This window comes from Carcharhinus amblyrhynchos, chromosome 1, assembly GCF_965287045.1.
Source record: "Carcharhinus amblyrhynchos chromosome 1, sCarAmb.v2.hapA, whole genome shotgun sequence".
NCBI classification, from domain to species: domain Eukaryota; kingdom Metazoa; phylum Chordata; class Chondrichthyes; order Carcharhiniformes; family Carcharhinidae; genus Carcharhinus; species Carcharhinus amblyrhynchos.
In genome coordinates this window covers 178219729-178234880 of record NC_137324.1, presented here as the reverse complement: position 1 = coordinate 178234880, position 15152 = coordinate 178219729, and positions in this window count along the sequence as shown.

Below are 15152 nucleotides of genomic sequence, written 5' to 3'. Positions count from 1 at the left end.
GCTTTGAGAAATGCTTCCTTTTTCTCTTTGACTAGGCTTACAATATCTTTTGTTATCCAAGGTTCCCAAAACTTGCCACACTTATTTTTCATCCTTATAGGAATATGCCGGTCCTGAATCCCTACCAACTTACATTTGAAAGCCTCCCACATGCCAGATGTTGATTTGCCATCAAATATCTCCCCCCAGTCCACATTCTTCAGTTCCTACCTAATATTGTAATTAGCCTTCCCTGAGTTTAGCACCTTCACTTAAGGACAACACCTTCATTTATTCATCAGTATCTTAAAGCTTACTGAATTGTGGTCACTGTTCCCCAGTTGCTCCCCTTCTGAAATGTCAACCACCTGCCCAGGCTCATTCCTCAATATCAGGTCCAGTTCAGCCCCTTCCCTAGTTGGACTATCTACATACTGTTTCAAGAAGTCCTCCCGGACGCTCCCTACAAATTCTGTCCTATCCACGCCCCTAGCACTAAGTGAGTCTCACTAAATATTGGGGAAGTTAAAATCTCTCACCACAACAACGTTTCTACTGTCCGCCTCTCACCCGCTCCTATTCTGTGGTGGGCGGAGTGGTACAGTTCCGGTGAAGAAGTAAGAGCCGGAGTTGCCCATTTGGCTCTTCAAACCTGCTCCACAATTCACCGAGATCATGGCTGACCTTTTATATCAACTCCACCATTCCTCACTTCCCCGTATGCCTTCAAAATCTCAGCATCCAAAATCTCAGTGTGGAATATATTCTGAACATCCACAGCTAGCTAGTTTAGAGAATTCCAAAGATTCACAACCCCCCGAGTGAACATGGGGCACAGAAGAATGAGGGGAGATTTGATAGATCTGAAGGACTGCCCTAGTGTAAGCAGGCGTTCCACTACACCCTAGCTATGACTATAACACTACATTCTGCACTCTCTCCTTTCCTTCTCTATCAATGGTATGATTTGTCTGTATAGTGTGCAAGAAACAATGCTTTCCACTGTATAATAATACATGTGACAATAATAAATCAAAGCAAAATCATAAATCAAATAATGTCCAGGTTGTTGAGTTGGTTCAGACAGATGTTATGAAATAGTTTCTTTTAGCCAATTATCCTCCCACGGCCCCATCCTATACTGACTACAGAAACATCCAAGGCTACAAAACCGTACTTGTAATGGAACTCCAGGAATGTATCTGCTCTTTACAGTTGCAAAACTAAATGTTGATTTTGAAACAAATGATCTGATTAGAAATTTAACATTGCTTCCTTTGGAGTCAGAGATACAGGGATACAGGTTACTACATGTGAGACTTGTGATTTGAGATGAAAAGATTCCGATTTGAATAAACCTTCCTCCACATTTACCAATAGGAAAGTTTGGCCAGTCACCCTGCCAGCATGGTCTATACTGAGGAAACCCAAGGCAGAGTGGGAGAGTTGTGTGGGGAACACCTCCATTCAGTCCACAAGCATGACCCTGAGCCTCTGGTCATTTTAATTCTCCGTCCCACTCCCGTTCTGATCTCTCCATCCTTGGCCTGTTGACCTCTTCCAATGAAGCTCAGTAGAAGCTCAATGAACTGTCCTCCAATCGAGTCCTTTACCCCCTTCTGGACTCAACACAGAGTTCCACAATTTCAGATCAGATCCTCCGTCCCCATTTTCAGCAGCTGTTAGCGATAATGTTACTTTCCCCATTCACATCTGTTCCAGCCACAGTTTCTGTTCTTTTATTTGTTCAATACCATCTTCTTTTGCCTTGAATCATTTAATCCCCCCTGTCATCCAGCTAATCATTCTGTTCTATTCCAACGCCTCCCCCACCACCTTTCCCTCCCTCTGTACTTCGCACTAAGGGGTGGCACGGTGGCACAGTGGTTAGCACTGCTGCCTCACAGCGTCAGGGACTCGGGTTCGATTCCCAGCCTTGGGTCACTGTCTGTGCGGAGTTTGCACATTCTCCCCGTGTCTGCGTGGGTTTCCTCCGGGTGCTCTGGTTTCCTCCCACAGTCCAAAGATGTGTGGGTTAGGTAGATTGACCGTGCTAAAATTTCCCCTTAGTGTGAGGGGGACTAGCTTGGGTAAGTGCATGGGGATGGAGCTGGGTGGGATTGTGATTGGTGCAGACTTGATGGACTGAATGGCCTCCTTCTGCACCGTAGGGATTCTATGATTCCATGTCACAGCAATAACATTTTAGAGTTCCAATGAAAAGGTCAGAGAGCTGTAATGTTGGCCAGTATTAAGATGGGGATCTCTATACCTCCCTTCCCCAGGACAAGTATCGAGCTCCCCGCTCCATATTCAGGCAGGAGGGTGATGAGTAAGGACCCAAATCTCCAAGTTTGCTGACGACACAAAGCTTGGTGGGAATGTGAGTGGTGCGGATGATGTTAAGAGGCTTCCAGGAGATTTAGACAAGTTGCGTGAGTGGGAAAATACACGGTGGGAGGGAGAGAGCAGAATTCCCTCCTCCCAGGTTTCTGCATCCCAGGGAACGCCTGCTTACACTGGGGTAGTCCTTCAGCAAAGGAGGTGACATAGAGCTGCTGCTGTTCTCCCAGTCAGTGGATGTTAAATTCCATCCATTAACTCTGTTTCTCGCACCACAGATACTGCCAGACCTGCCCAGTGTTTCCAGTGTTTTTATCTCAGAATTCCTGCATCTGCAGTATTGTGCTCCTGTATTGCGATGAGGTAAAGACACAGCGGTGACTCAGTGGAATAGTATCCTCAGTTCTCAGTTCGTAGGTTCATGTTTTACAATCTAGGCGGGCACTCCCAGTGAGAGAGAAGCATAGAACCCAGACAGTGCAGAAGGAGGCCATTCTGCCCATCATGTCTGCAACAACTCTTTGACATCTTACCGAGGACCTATCTCCATAACCCCACGTATTTACCCCACTAATCCGCCTAGCCTTCACATCTTTGTATAGTAAGGGGCAATTTACCATGGCTAATCCATCTAACTGGCACATCTTTGAACTCAGGGAGGAAACCAGAGCACCTGGAGGAAACCCACACAGACACGGGGAGAATGTGCGACTACACACATGCAGCCACCCGAGCCTGGAATTGAACCCCGAGTCCCTGACACTCTGAGGCAGCAGTGCTAACTACTGTGCCTCCATGCCTCCCATGTTAGGAGATGTTAAACCAAAACTCCACCTATCCCCTCATATGGACACAATAAATCCCATTCCACTGTGTCAAAGAAGAATATTGTTCTGATCAATATTTACCCCTCAGCCATCATCAATCTCTTTCCTGGGTAGAAAGGTCAAGTAATAGGAGAGTTAGGTTTAAGGTGCATGGGGAGAAGTTTAGAGGAGATGCAGAGGCAAGTTTTTAACGCAGAGAATGGTGAGTGTCTGGAAGGCGCTGTCCGGGGAGGTGGTGGGAACAGGTAGGATAGCAGCATTTAAGGGGCGAATACGTGAATAGGACAGGAATGGAAGTATACGGACTCTGTAAGTGCATACGGTTTTAGTTTAGGCAGGCATCATGATCGGCACAGGCTGGGAGGGCTGAAGGACCTGTTCCTGTGCTGTACTAATCTTTGTTCTTTAGTAGAAAATAGGTTATGTCGTCACTGATCACATTGCTGTTTGTGGGATCTTGCTGTGTGCAAACTGTTTGCCATTTTTTCCAAATGACTACAATGACTTCACTCCAAAATAAGGATTGCCAACCCTCCAGCATCAGCCTGGAGTCTCCAGGAATTGAAGGTTAATCTCCAGGACATTGCTGTGCACGCGCCACCCTGGGGAAAAACCAGCCAGACATTCAAAAAAGATTGTGTGTTTGGTAAATTTCTTTGAAGATTTCTCTTTACCAGAAAAGCGTTGACAATGAGGGAAAATGGCTGTTTGGCCAACAGTCAAGCATCATACAATTGGGTAATGAGTCTCTGATTGGTGTCAGAGGTCAGTGTCTCACAAGGATGGATGTGTTGGCCAATTAGCTGCTGAAGGATGAGGGACAAGTCATCTCCAAGACTTAATCACAATTAACAACTCCACTTTGAAAGTGTTTCATTGGCTGTGAGATGCTTTGGGACTTGATGTGTTGGGAAAAACTGGATGGGCCGAATGGTCTCCTTCTGTACTGTGGGGATTCTATGATTGAAATGTGGGTCCTTTTTTACTGCCTGTGTTGATCATGATAGATTTGCTTCTTGGTGTCCAGCGTTTAAATTTTTGTCTCATTTTGTTTAGTTACCAAATTTACAGATGACACAAAACGTGGTCATAGAACCCTGACAGTGCAGAAGGAGGCCATTTGGCCCATCGAGCCTGCACTCATAGAGTTTTATAGCATGGAATGAGGCCCTTCAGCCCATCGAGCATCTATCTATTCTAATCTCAGCACTTGGTCCACAGCCTTGTCAATGCCAGTACTTCCTACTTTAATGCTGGTGCTATAAGGACTTTATATTTCATGATGTGGATGAAATAGATCCCACTTCACTCGTCTCTGGAGGAAACGGCTTTTTAGGTAATTCTGATGGACCAGTCATAACAAGACCAAGGGGCGACTCCATCCCCTCCCTGGAATGTGACAAAATAACCAAAGCTTGCTCTCTCCTGAATTTCCAACATGCTATGACAATGTTTGGGAGAGGCTGCAAGATGTTTCTTCATTCAATGTGAACACATTTCCTCCCTGGCTACTAAAACAGCCTTTTTCTAAATCCTAATACTTCCAGGAATGAACAGAGAAATCAGCATCAATTTCTTCTCATTGTAAAGATATCCCTCTATTCCTATATCCCTCATATCCCTCTATTCCCATCTTAGTCATCTGTCAAGACGCCCCTTAGAAGTCAGTACCATATCTGCTTCCACTACCTCGAGGGGCTAGATGGCCTACTCCTCCTCCTACTTCTTATGTTCTCCCCCGGCAATGGGTTCCAGGCACCCACTACTCTCTGTGCAAAAAATCTGCCTCGTACATCTCCTTTAAACCTTGCCCCTCATGCGTTAAACCTGTGCCCCCAGTAATTGACTCTTCCACCCTAGGAAAAAGCTTCTGACTATCCACTCTTTCCATGCCCCTCATAATCTTGTAGACTTCAATCGGGTCACCCCAATGAGAACAAGTCAAATTTTTCCAACCTCTCTTCATAGCTAATGCCCTCCATACCAGGCAACATCCTGGTAAATCTTTTCTGTACCCTCTCCAAAGCCTCCACATCCTTCTGGTAGTGTGGCAACCAGAATTGAACACTATATTCCAAGTGTGGCCTGACTAAGGTTCTATAAAGCTGTAAAATGACTTGCCAACTTTTAAACTCAATACTCCGGCCGATGAAGGCAAGCATGCTGTATGCCTTCCTGACTACCTTCTCCACCTGCATTGCCACTGTCAGTGACCTGTGTACCTGTACACCCAGATCCCTCTTAAGGGTTCTGCCATTTACTGTATATTGTAATTCCCTCCTTAAACCTCTCTGCCTCTCACTCATCATTTAAGATGCCCCCGAACACCACTCTCATTGACCTTCACATGTCTTTATATCTCCTTATACGGCTTGGTGTCAAATTCTGTCTGATAACACTCCTGTGATGTTTTACCATGTAATTAATGAAGAAGGAACTGGAGAGGCTGTAAAGGGAGGAAGGAGGTGGGAGGGGGATGGAGGTCACCGAGTTAGAATCCGATTGGAGAAGATCCAAAATCCTCTATTACTCCAGGTCATCTCTATGTTGTGGAACACCCTGAAATAAAACCCATACTTGTGAGCAATACTCCAACATTTCACTGTTGGTGATGGTTAAAGTGATAACAATATTCAACTTTCTTTGCCCAAGTCTGTAGCCAGGTGATGAGAAGACTCTTGGCAAGGATAGGCTAATCTGCGGTTCACCACTACATTAGCTACATCACAAATGCATTGTACTAACATGTTGCAAATAGATCAGCAATAACAATTTGCATCTATATATCCGCTTTAATAATGTAAAGTATGCCGAGGCGCTTCACCAGATCATTAGCAAACAAGATTTGACACTAGGCTACACCAGGAGATTTTGGTCACACAGGTGACCAAAAGCTTGGTCAAAGAGGTGGCTTTTAAATGGCCATCTTAAAGCGGGAAGGAGACTGAAAGAAGTTTAAACTATGTTCAAAGTACCAAAATTGGCGGGGAGCTGAGATCGTGAATAGGTTGTTGGGTTGGGGGAGGTTACAGAGATATCTAGGGGGAGAGGATTTGTGCCAAAGAGTCCTTTACAACACAGCAGGAGGCTATCTGACCCAACAAATCCAGACCAACTCCCCGTGAAGCAATCCAATCAATCCCATTGGCCCATTTGATCCTTGTAATCCTCCAAGATGATTTCCTTTTGAAATTACTGATCATTCTGTTTCTACCTGGTTTAGGTCATCATCACTCGCTGCTTAAAAATGTTCATCCCTTCCACCTCTTACCCAAAATCTGATATCTCTGTCCCTCGCCCTTGGACCATTGGCCAATGGGAAGAGATTTACCTTGTTTGCCTTATCTAAGCCTGTCATCATCTTGTATTCCTCTATCAAATCTCCTCAATCCCCTTTAGCTCCAAGGAGGATAATCCCAGCTTCTCCAATCCTAACCTTGTAACTAAACTTGTAACTCATGTGTGACACAGTGGCACAGTGGTTAGAACTGCTGCCTCACAGTGCCAGGGGCCCAGGTTCAATTCCTGGCTTGGGTCACTGCCTGTGTGGAGTCTGCATGTTCTCCCTGTGACTGCATGGGTTTCCCCCGGATGGTCCGGTTTCCTCCCACAGTCTGAAAGATTAGCATTGACGGTGCTAAATTCTCCCTCAGTGTATCTGAACAGGCGCTGGAGTGTAGCGATTTTCACAATAACTTCATTGCTGTGTTAATGTAAGCCTACTTGTGATATTAATAAATAAAGTAAAACTAAAAACTATTCACTGCACTGCAACAGCCCCTCCCTGCATTCGCAGCATACCTCACCATCCCTGGAACTGTTCTGGTGTCTGCTCCTCAGCATCTCAAGAACTTCACTTGTTTCCCGTGGTGACCAGAATGGGACACAATGTTCCAGATGGGGCCAAAGCAGAGGTTTATAAATGTTCAGTATAACTTCCCACTTCTGGTTACAAGAAGGAGAATTTTAGAAGAAAATTGAGCTTCAACCATTGGACATAATTTCTTCTTACTTGCTCTGTCTAAACTATACTATCAAAAGTCCCCTTAACCTTCTCCACTCTAGAAGAACAATCCCAGGCTCTCCAACCTCTCCACATTCACTGAAGATGCTCATCTCTGGAACCAGTGGAATAAATCTCCTCCAAACCCTTTCCAAAGCCTTGGTGTTCTTCCAGAAGAGTGGAGCCCGAAATTAGGCTCAATCCTCTCTAGGCCGAGCTAATGTTTTCTATATCAATTCTGCAAAATCTCCTCCCTTTTGTATTCTATTTATAAAGCCCATGGTACCATTAACTGCTTCACCCATGGTTCCGCCACCTTCGTAGACTTGTGTACAAACAACCCATTAAGCATCCAAATGTACCTGATTTCTGATCCAAGCCTGTGAGCTAGAAGTCCCAACATTCAATACACATTTTTGCCCATGAGCTGTAAGATTTTTGGGCTGGAGAAGTGCTTAGTGTGCTGATGTGGGAAAATACATACAAAAACTTGATCATGAGAGAGTGCGGAGGAGATCTACTAGAATGGTTCCAAGGATTCAGTAAGGAGTCTCACAATACCAAGTTAAAGTCCAACAGGTTTATTTGGAATCAGGAGCTTCTGGAGTGATAAAGGAGCAGCGCTCCGAAAGCTTGTGGTTCCAAATAAACCTGTTGGACTTTAACGTGTGAGACTTCTTACTGTGTCCATCCCAATCCAACATCGGCATTTCCACATCACGGTTCCAGGTTTGAGGGACTTCAGTGAATGTGGAGAGACTGGAGAAGCTGGGATTGTTCTCCTCAGAGCACAGAAGATTAAGAGGGCGTTTGATAATAGATGTGTAAAAGAGTGAAAAGTTTAGATAGAGCATCCTGATCATGGGATCCAGGGTTTGGGCAACATAATGAAGGGTGTCGCAGAACATGGGACAAGGTATAGTTTGGTTCTTTTAGTCAATAGTTAGTAGTCATAGAGATCTCAAACTTTGTCTACTTCACACAGAAAGATACCCGATCCTAACTGGATCACCCTAAAAATATCGGAGTTTGATCCAGGATCGTAACAAACGTCAGACTCTCCTTGTCCATATGAGAGAGACATTGAAACAAATAGAATTCTGACAGCGCTGGACATTCTGGATGCTAAGAGATCTAGGGGTACAGGTTCATAGCTCCTTGAAAGTGGAGTCACAGGTGGACAGAGTGGTGAAGAAGGCATTCGGCATGCTTGGTTTCATTGGTCAGAACATTGAATACAGGAGTTGAGACGTCTTGTTGAAGTTGTACAAGACATTGGTAAGGCCACACTTGGAATACTGTGTGCAATTCTGATCACCCAATCATAACAAGGATATTATTAAACTAGAAAGAATGCAGAAAAGATTTACTAGGATGCTACTGGGACTTGATGGATTGAGTTATACGGAGAGGCTGGATAGATTGGGACTTTTTTCTCTGGAGCATAGGAGGCTGAGGGGTGATCTTATTGAGATCTGTAAAATAATGAGAGGCAGAGATAAGCTAGATAGTCAATATCCTTTCCCAAAGGTAAGGGAGTCTAAAACTAAAGGGCATAGGTTGAAGGTGAGAGGGGAGAGATACAGAAGTGTCCAGAGGGGCAATTTTTTTTCACACAGAGGGTGGTGAGTGTCTGGAACAAGGTGTCAGAGGCAGTAGTAGAGGCGGGTACAATCTTGTCTTTTAAAAAGCATTTAGATAGTTACATGGGTACGAGGGGTATAGAGAGATATTGGCCACATGCGGGCAATTGCGATTAGCTTAGGGGTTTAAAAAAAAAGGGTGGCATGGACAAGTTGGGCCGAAGGGCCTGTAAAGCTCGATGACTCTATGACTCTATGTTGTTTCCTCTGGCTGGGGGTTGTCTAGAACAAGGGGTCACAGTCCCAGGGTAGGGAGAGGCCATTTAGGATTGAGATGAGGTGAAACGTATTCACTCATAGGGTGGTGGACATGTGGCGTTCTCTACACAGATGGGTGTGGAAACCAAATCACTGAACATATTTAAGAAGGATATGACAGATGTCTAAACTCTAAAGGCTTTAAGGGATATGGGGAGAGTTTGGAATTGAGAAAGTGGGTCAGCGATGATCTTACTGAATGGTGGAGCAGGCTTGAAGGGCTGAATGGCCTACTCCTGGTATTATTTTCCTTCCACAATCACAGAATCCTACAGTGCAGAAGGAGACCATTTGGCCCATCGAGTCTGCACTGACCACAATCCCATCCAGACCCTATCCCCACAATCCCATGCACTTACCCTAGCCAGTTCCCCTGACATTAAGGAGCATTTTAGCACGGCCAATCCACCTGACCTGTACCTCTTTGGACCATGGGAGGAAACAGGAGCACCTGGAGGAAACCCACGCAGACACGGGGAGAATGTGCAAACTCCGCACATACTGGGACCTAAGCCGGGAATTGAACCCAGGTCCGTGGCACTGTGAGGTAGCAGTGCTGACCACTGTGCCACCGTGCTGCCCATTTCCACGTTTCACAACTTTAAAGGTTGTAACTTTAATTGTAAATTTAAAAAGAAACAACATCCAGCGACGACACCTGTACACAAGATGCGGAGGCAAGTCTAACTGAGGCAGGACTCCACTTGTGCAGCAGTGAGATACCTGTGAGTGTTTCCTGGCATGGGGCGAGCATTGCAGGGTGTGTGGTTTAACGCACAGGGAGGAGTGCAATCACACACGCAATGTTTAAAGCCCACAGCTTTGTACCTGCACCCTGTTAACACACGCAAATAACTTTCCATCACATTCCTGAGTTTTGAGACAGAGAGGAAGGTGGGTGCAATGTTTAATTTCTTCATCAGCTTTGGCATTAGATGTACACATTTGTCCAGTAATTGCCACATCTAACACTCATCGATAACTCATTCTACTTTACTTGTGTCATCTCCACCAAGATCCATACAAGGCAATCACTGAGTTGAAATTCCTCAATCTTTTCTCTTTAGTGCAGTGATTAACACATTCCTATCAGCAACCTGCATTTATAAAGCGCACTTAGCAGAGTAAAACATTCCACTGTGCTTCACAGGACCGTCCTCAAAAAACGTAGCACTGAGATACGTGAGGAGATATTACCACAGGCGATCGAAAGCTTGGCAAAAAGCTAAGCTCTAAGGACAGTCCGATAGGGAGAGACAGAGAGGTGTAGGGAGGGAATTCCAAAGGTTAGGACCCAGGCAGCTGAAGGAATGGCCACTAATGGTCATAGAGTCATAGAGGTTTACAGCAGGGAAACAGGCCCTTCGGCCCAACTTGTCCATGCCACCCTTTTCTTTTTAAACCCTGAAGCTCATCCCAATTGCCCGCATTTGGCCCCATGTCCCTCTATACCCATCATACCCATGTAATTGCCTAAATGCTTTTTAAAAGACAAAACTGTACCCCCCTCTACTACTTATCCCTGGCAGCTTGTTCCAGACACTCACCATTCTCTGTGCGAAAAAATTGCCCCTCTGGACACTTTTGTATCTCTCCCCTCTCACCTTAAACCTATGCCCTCTAGTTTTAGACTCCCCTACTTTTGCCACTCATTATTTTATCAACCTCTATAAGATCACCCCTCAGCCTCCTACGCTCCAGAGAAAAAATGCCAGTCTATCCAGCCTCTCCTTATAATTCAATCCATATCCTTTCTATAATAGGGTGACCAGAACTGCACACAGTATTCCAAGTGCAGCCTTACCAATGTCTTGTACAACTTCAACAAGATGTCCCAACTCCTGTATTCAATGTTCTGACCAATGAAATCAAACATGCTGAATGCCTTCTTCACCACTCTGTCCACCTGTGACTCCACTTTCAAGGAGCTATGAACCTATACCCCAGATCTCTTTGTTCTATAAATCTCCCCAACACCCTACCATTGACTGAGTAAGTCCTGCCCTGGTTCAATGAACCAAAATGCATCACTTCGTATTTATCTAAATTAAAGTCCATCTGCCATTTGTCAGCCCACTGGCCCAATTGATCAAGATCCCAATGCAATCCTAGATAACCTTCTTCACTGTCCATTATGCCACCAAACTTGGTGTCATCTGCAAACTTACTAGCCATGCCTACTAAACTCTCATTCAAATCATTAATGTAAATTAAGGGGAGACAGGAAGGAATTCCGATGGCTCGGACTCAGGCAGCTGAAGGAATGGCCGCTAATGGTAGAGCAGTTAAAATCAGGAAAGCTCAAGAGGCCAGAATTGAAAGAGTGCAGTGGTCTCTTGAGATAAGAAAGGTGTCATATAAGTCTTTTTTCTTTCACTTATCACCAGGTCCTTGTTCCTTCCATCAGTATGTGGAAACTTTGTAATCATAATTCCTAACTTTCATAACTCTTCATTCACATCACATTTCCCCCCTAGTATCCCCCTATCTATTGTATCTTGCTAACACTCTTTAGTAAGTCAAAATCAGATTAATAATAAATAATTAGTGACAATAATTATTCAAGGTGACAGACCAGGAAGAGGAGAAATTTCTTATTTAAACAAAATAATTGGTAGGCAAGGGAATTAAGGGTTATGGGGAGAAAGCGGGAAAGTGGAACTGATCCACTTCAGATCAGCCATGATCTTATTGAATGGCGGGGCAGGCTCAAGGGGCTAGATGGCGGACTCCTGCTCCTATTTCTTATGTTCTTATGTTAACTGGGAAATAGGAAAATAAAAGCTGAAACTCTATAAGACCATAAGATATGGGAGCAAGATTAGGCCTTTTGGCCCAACGAGTCTGTTCTGCCATTCGATATGGCTGATATGATTCTCATCCCCATTCTCTTGCCTTCTCCCCATAATCCTTGATCCTCTTATTGATCAAGAATCTCTGCCTTAAAGACACTCAATGACCCGGCCTCCACAGCCTTCTGCGGCAAAGAGTTCCACAGATTCACCACTCTCTGGCTGAAGAAATTCCTCCTTACCTCAGTTTTAAAGAAGTGTCCCTTCACTCTGAGGTTGTGCTCTCAAGTTCTTGTCTCTCCCACTGGTGGAAACATCCTCTCCACGTCCACTCTATCTAGGCCTCTCAATATTCTGTAAGTTTCAATTAGATCCCCTCAATCTCCAATTCGATTTAAATTTCTTGGATTAAATGTGACCTGGGCAGATAGGGGGGTGTCTGCAATTAGAATCATAATTCCATTTCAACAGTAAGAGGCCATTCAGCCCTTTAAGTCTGTTCCACCATTCAGTTTGATTATGACTGATCTATATTTTAACATTACACAACTGCCTTGGTATCGTAATCCTTACCACCCTTACTGAGCGTAAATCTATGGATCTCAATCTTGACATTTTCAATGAGTCAAGGGGAGAGGAACATCAGGAGAGATCGAAACCCTGTAGGTGGATCCTTGTTGAAGATGAAGTCAAAGCATAACTTTGGAGGAAATTCCATGTCAAGTTCTTTGACAGTAGAGATCAGAAATCCAACTTAAAAGTTAAAAGTTGGCTCACAGTCTGATAAACATCTTGGGGGAGTTGATGAGAAATCCATACAAGCTTCTTTGGTTGGCATCTGTCACTTGGGTTTTGCAAAGTGGTGTGTCTGACCACAGATTACCTTTAGTTTACATGAACTGTACTTACTCTGAACTTTAGAGTACAAGCTAAATTTTGCAGTTTGTGTTATTCTTATGAATCTGTATATAACAAGAGCTGTGAGCGAAGGAGTCGTGTATTATAGATCATCTTTTCTGGTATAATACCTTCAGCTTATTTACTATACAAGACACAAGGTACTAATTGCTCATCAGAGATTGGTTAGACACATTGTGTGTTCATTTCAGCAATGGCTGCTCTTGGATGTTGCTTCGAGAGTTGTCTAGTGCTTCATGTTGTTAGTGTATGCTTAAACTGGACCATCTGACGGGCAATATGACAGCCCAGTGACTATCACTATTTGCTGTACAGATACATGGATTTGGGCTGGTGTCTGCGGGAGTTTGTACATTCTCCCCGTGATTGCGTGGATTTTCTCCGGGTGCTCCGGTTTCCTCCCACATCCCAAAAAACGTGCTCTTAGGATGATTGGTGTAACAAATTGTCCCTAAATTAGTCTTCCCTCAGTCTTCTCCAATAGGTGTAGACAAAGGTCAAGGGTAGAGGAGGGCACTCATAATGTTAAAATGGCGGTGTGGGCTCATTGGGCTGAAGGGCCTGTTTCCTGTGCTGTGTCGTTCTTTGTTCTTTGTTCTAAGAATGGTTATACATAGGTAAGAAGCTTGGAGACATCAGACTTGTGCGTATGTGCTCTGCTCCAAACAATAGTGAAACTAAGACTGGATCACATGATACACTTTCCTTCTAGTGATGTCGCACTGATATTCCCTAAAGTCATATTATAACAGTTTTAACCATCTTAAGAACATAAGAAATAGGAGCAGGAGTTGGCCATCTAGCCCCTCGAGCCTGCCCTGCCATTCAATAAGATCATGGCTGATCTGTCGTGTCTCAGTTCCCCTTTCCTGCTTTCTCCCCATAACCCTTAATCCCCTTGCCTCTCAAAAACCTATCAACCCGCGTCTTAAAAATATTTAGCGAGGCAGCCTCCACCACTTCAACGGGCAGAGAATTCCAGAGATTCACCACCCTTTGAGTGAAGAAGTTCCTCCTCAACTCTGTTCTAAACCGCCCCCCCCTTTATCTTGAAGCTGTGCCTTAACTTTATCTTGAGGCTGTGTATCTTAAACATTTTAATCTTCTGAGGAAATATGAACCTAATACATATGCAAGCTGTGTTCATAATTACTCCAGAAACAATCATTCTGGTGAACCGAACCCTCTCCAAGGTCAATATCTCCTTCCTCAACAATCAGAACTGAACACAAGACCACAGTTGGAGTCTAACTAGAGTTTCATTTCAGGATGAGCTTACTACTGGACTGACAGTGTGATCAGTTCACTGGTGTTAGCACCACAATATTGTGCACATTTTGGCAAACTGGCATTTGACTTCCAAGCAAAGATTTAGGGAATTCTTGTACTTTTGAAGCTTTCTTCCATCTTAAGTGACACTCAACAAGTAAAATAATCAAATCTTCTCACTTCATTTTTCTCTTGTGTGCAACTTTATTTCAAGTAATCTACCGCTATATCTGTGTGACACTAACAACACACCACGTGGAGAAAAGATCTAGCACAATCCACAAAGTTCACCTCTAACTCCGGGATTGAGAATGTTTTAAAAAGGACCACTTAGGTGTTGGACATAACTCAGTTGCTAATGCTTGTACTCCGAATCAAAAGGGGGTCAGAAACTTACGTCCCACTCCAGAAAGTGGAGCGCACAATCAGAGCTGAAACTCCAGTGGGGTACTGAGGGCGGGTTGCATTGCCGGAGGTTCTGCTTTCCAGATGAGGTGTCAGTTCAAGACCCCCCTCTTTCCTCCTAGGTAGATCCCAGGCACCATTTCAAACAATCATAGAATCCCTACAGGGCAGAAGGAGACCATTTGGCCCATTGACAATTCCACCCAGACCCCATTGCTGTAACTCCACCACATTCACCCTGCCATAGAAGAGCAGGAGGGATCTCCCCGTGTCTTGGCCAACAATTATCCCTCAACCAATATATAAAAAAATTAGATGACTTAGCCCATGTCACATTTCTGTTTGTGGGATCTTGCTGTACACAAGCCTAGCTGCCATATTTCCTAAGTTACAACAGTGACTGCACTTCAACTTAAGTACCCCATTGATGTAAAGCATTTTGAGGCATCTGGGAGCCATTAAATACCCTCTAAAAGTACAAGAGGTTTGTGAAAAATGTATCCTATGTTAGGCCACATTGAAGAGCTCAAAGTCCTGGTGGCTGAGAATAAATACCAGAGAGCGTGGCCTTCGCAAAACCCTCTCTATTTAGTTAATTCACTTCTAACTTTCTTTATTTGAACATTTCTCCTCTCTTCACCTGTGCCCACCACTCCATCTCTCTGGAAGCCAACTGTACCACCCAAAGCCAGGTTCCTTCATGGTCACTGCAGCT